Here is a 5,177-nt window from a genome sequence, read left to right on the forward strand (position 1 = left end):
TTGCTGATGTGGAGAAAGTTTGAGTGGTTCACATAGAATATCAAAGCAGTCACAGCATCCTTTTAAGGGAAAGCCTAATCCAGAGCAAGGCCCTAACTCTTCAATTCTGTGAAGGCTGAGAAACATGAAAACTGCAGAAGAAAAGTCCATCTTTCACAGAGGCTGGTTCATGAGGTTTAAGGAAAGAAGCCATCTCCATAGCACAAAAACGTCAGGTGAAGTAGCAAGTGCTGATGCAGAAGATGCAGCAAGTTAACCAGAAAAATGTAACTAAAAAAATAAATGAAGGTGGCTACGCTAAACAACAGATTTTCAATGTAGAAAAACCAGCCTTCTATTGGAAGAAGATGTCATCTAGGGCTGTCATAGATGGGGAGAAGTCAAGCCTGGCTTCAAAACTTCAAAGGACAGGCTGACTCTTTTGGGGAGCGGGGGGCTAATGTAGCCGCTGACTTTAAGCCTAGCTGACTCATTCACCCTTCCAAAAATCCTAGGATCCTTAAGAATCATGCTAAATATGCTCTGTCTGTGCTCTGTAAATGGAATAACAAAGCCTAGAACATTGTTTGCTGAATATTTTCAGCCCTCTATTGAGAACTACTGCTCAGAAAAAAAAAATATTTCTTTCTTTTTTTTTTTTTTTCTATTTTTTTGGAATAGTTTGAGAAGAATAGGTATTATTTATTTATTTATTTATGATAGTCACAGAGAGAGAGAGAGAGGCAGAGACACAGGCAGAGGGAGAAGCAGGCTCCATGCACCAGGAGCCCGACGTGGGATTCGATCCCGGGGCTCCAGGATCGCGCCCTGGGCCAAAGGCAGGCGCTAAACCGCTGCGCCACCCAGGGATCCCAATAGACATTATTTTTAAGGACATAAGGCTACGGCACAATTAATAAAATACAGCGTAAACACAATTTTTACAAACACAAAATATTGTTCATTAATCATGCACCGGGTCACCTAAGAGCTCTGATGGAGATTATGAGACTAATGTTTTCATGCCTGTGAACACAATCAATTCTGCAGCCCATAGATCAAGAAATCCTATTGACTGTCAGGTCTGACTATATAAGAAACACAATTCCTAAGGCTATGGCTGCCATAGTGATTCCTCTTATGGATATGGACGGAGTACATTGAAAATCTTCTGGGAAGGATTCACCATTCTAGATGTGAACTCAGAACACTCATGATGCATGGGGAGGGGTGAAAATACCAACATTACCAGGCTACTGGAAGAAGTTCATTACAACCCTCACGGATGACTTTGAGGGATTCGAGCAGATATAGTGGAAGTAGCAAAAGAATTTGCAGTAGAAGTGGGACCTGAAGAAGTGACTGAATTGCTGCGATTTCATGAGAAAACATTAATAGGTGAGCAAAGAAAGTGTTTCCCTGAGATGGAATCTGCTCCTAGTGGAGACCTGAAGATGTAAAGATTGTTGAAATGACAACCAAAGAATTAGATTTTGACAGCAAAGCATTTACATAAATGTAGCTGATAAAGCAGTGGCAGGGGTAGAGGATTATTGCTCCAATTTTGAAAGAGGTTCTACTGTGGGTAAAATGCTATCAAACAACCTTGTGTGCTTCAGAGAAATTGTTCATGAAAGGAAGAGTCAAGCAATCAAGCAAACTTCCTTGTTGTCTTGTTTTAAGAAGTCGTCACAGCCACCCCAGTCTCTGCTATCACCACCTTGTTAAGTCAGCAGCCACCCACATCAAGGCTGGACCACGCACCAGCAAGAAGGTTATTCCTCGTGGAAAGCTCAGTGATGATTCCCATTTCTTAGCAATAGTGTATTTTTTAAATTAAGGTATAGACATTATTTTTTTAATTTTTATTTATTTATGATAGTCATACAGAGAGAGAGAGAGAGAGAGAGAGAGAGGCAGAGACATAGGCAGAGGGAGAAGCAGGCTCCACGTACCGGGAGCCCGATGTGGGAATCGATCCCCCGTCTCCAGGATCGCGCCCTGGGCCAAAGGCAGGCGCTAAACCGCTGCGCCACCCAGGGATCCCAATAGACATTATTTTTAAGGACATAAGGCTACGGCACAATTAATAAAATACAGCGTAAACACAATTTTTATATGCACCAGAAAGCAACAAAAACAACAAAAACCATTTGACTCTCTTGTGATATTCACTTTATGGCCATGGTCTGGAACGGAACCAGCACTATCTCCCGGGTATGCCTGTGTCTCTCTGAGATTTTGTTTTCCTTTTTTTCAAAGTATAAATCAGAACTGTCCTAAGCAAACTAGAATCCATGGTAACTTTAGAGTTAGCAACATGAGTTTTTCAACTCAATCCATTTATGTCTTAAATGATATGTTTCTGAAAATGCCAGAACGTTGTCATTTGATGAATGGGAATTTATCAATTTCAAAAGAGTCTTTTGGAAGACCAACTGGCACCTAAAAAAAAAAAATCACGTATCAGGGGTACAATGATGTTTGATGTATTTAAAATATTTTATTTTAGCAAGGCTAACTATAAAAAAAAAGATTATGCCCTTATATGTGTGGAAGGAAAATCAGAGAGGTTTACAAAACAGTGACTAAAATAACTGTTGATTTTTTCTCTCAAAGCCCCTTTCTTCCCCATTCCTTTGTAGCAATTGTTTAAATCTTATGTTCCGCTTCAGTCTTAATTTACTTATCTGCCCTGACTTTCATTTTAGCCTAGTAGCTCTCACTCAGTCAATTAGCAGATGGAATAAAGCTTAGACCTTTATTCAGCTGCTCAAGGGATCCTCTGTGCTCTTTAGTAGCAAGTGCATCTTCATTAGTATTTATTTCTAGCACGGGAGAGAGAAAATCTGTATAGATGCTAGAAAACAAGTTATAGGCAGAATTAAGTGAATAGAATACTAGTGTTGAAAGGTATAAACATCAAGTATAAAAAGGCATTATTTGAGGTATTAGAACTCTGAGTAGCAGAATGAAAACAAGTATTTAGGCCAATGTCAGCAAAAAACTTCTTAATGATGATGACTTCTTAATGGTGATGAGTGTGTAACACTCTCTCCAGGGAAGAAATGGAGGCTATCATTTACAAACTCCGTAGCTTAACTGGGTAAAGGATAAACCACTAGACAACATCCTTTGGGAATAATAATACGTGCTGGAAAGTCAGATGAGAAGATGGTCTCAAATTAAGAACAGAAAATATATTTATCACTCTGTTTATATGCTATAGTTTTATCTGTAAAATCAAATTGTAATTTACTTTTCTGGATAAGAAACAATAACAAACTAAGCCTACTTTTTTAACTGTATTTTAATGAAAAACTCTGCCAAGTTGTCCTTTCTTGGAGTTACCTTTCTAACAGCTATAGTTGCCCTACATATATTTTGACTGATATTATCACTGATATTACCATTGTCACTTTCTACGTTCTTAGTTAAGGAGATACCAAATGCTAGAAAGCCACCACACTTGCTGGAAGGGGACCTAGAAGTCTCGATCCAAATGTTGGGGTTCCTGAGTGTCTCAGTTGGTCAAGGAGATGACCCTTGATCTCAGGTCTTGATTTTAGGGTCATGAGTTTAAACCCTACATCAGGCTCCACACTGGGTATGGAGCCTACTTGAAAAAAAATCACCTGTATTTTTGGGTGCCTGGGTGACTCAGTTGGTTAAGCATCCAACCTTGGTTTCAGCTCAGGTCATGATTTCAGGGTCCTGAGATCAGCCCCATATAAGGTTCAGAGCTCATTATGGAGTCTGCTCGAGATTCTTTCTCCTCCAATTTGCACTCTAAATAAATAAATAAATAAATAAATAAATAAATAAATAAATCTATCTTTAAAAAGATTGTACCATATGTCAATCACTAATATTTTCAGTTACATGAAAAGTAGCATCATCTACCAATTATTTTTCAATACAGAAAACAATGGATAAATTACGCCATGATTTCCAGCAGCTTGTTGATCTCAGCAAAAGCACTTTAATTGTGTTCTTTCACTATGAACAATAAGAAATTTTCAGGGTTGTGATATAAAATAAGGTTGTTTTCTTTCTCAAGAGAAGGCTTTCTGTGAATCAAGGCTAGAGTTAGGCGCAAACAGAGCAGCATATAATTTCACAGGATTCTATTATCCCTTTGACACCTGGGAGAAAATATACTAGAAATGGTTTCCTGCCAAATAGAGAACATATGCATTGCAAGATTTTGTTTTGAAAAATATCTTTAATCAGCTTGTGACCAATGTTCCCAAGAAACATTCATACCAAGTGTGCTGTCAGAGACTTTCTCCTGACACAGGTGTCCTTTAAGGATGTGGAGAAGAAAAACAAAACTAAACAGAAAACATGTGGACCTCATTTTTGTTTGTGGATGGTTTATCATGGAAGAGTTTACATTATTTTTAATAGGGAAGACTAAGTGGTAAACTCTCTGAAAAAATTTAGTCAGCTAAGAAACATTATTTAATCTTTATGTGTTACTCCTCATTAAGAGTTTTAGGATGCCTGAAAGATGATTGAATGATTGTAAGCTCACTGCTCAAAACATGTTTAAAAAAAAAAAACAGCTAAAATCAATAACTGGATGAGCTATTTAGAACATCCTCCTGGAAGAGGACAATCGTTAACTAAACCAAAACCAAATAAACAAAGAAAACACCTAAATTGACCTCCACTGGTGAATGGCCCCATATTGACTAGGGTTTATTACACATTTGGAACTGTCTCTCCTGTTTTCCTCAACATTATTTACACTTACAATTGAAACAAAATTATGCAGAACTAGAAAGTAAATATTAACGTGAAGTATCCTTTTGTTGAAGTGGTAATTTTGTGTAAATATAGGATCGATCAAAAACTGAAAAGTATATGAGCCAATAGTATTGATTTCCTAAAAACTTTATTTATCAGACATAAATCTAAACATGTGTCATATGTCAGCAAAATACTATATAATTATAAGGATGATCCCACTGAAGTAGATTCTCTTTATAACAATTGTAAATTATAGAACACTGTATTTATAAAGTCTGCTACACAAACGTTTATTTGAGGCTGCATTTTTGTTTAAAAGCACTGAAAATCTCTGCTGAGTTCTTTCTATTGTGAAACTTCCTATTTGATGCAATTAGCTTACTTTTCCTTGATCACATAAGCTATTATTCCATGGTTTTGTTGTTGTTGTTGTTGTTGTTGTT

The sequence above is a fragment of the Canis lupus genome, chromosome 10, assembly GCF_003254725.2.
Source record: "Canis lupus dingo isolate Sandy chromosome 10, ASM325472v2, whole genome shotgun sequence".
Lineage (NCBI taxonomy): Eukaryota > Metazoa > Chordata > Mammalia > Carnivora > Canidae > Canis > Canis lupus.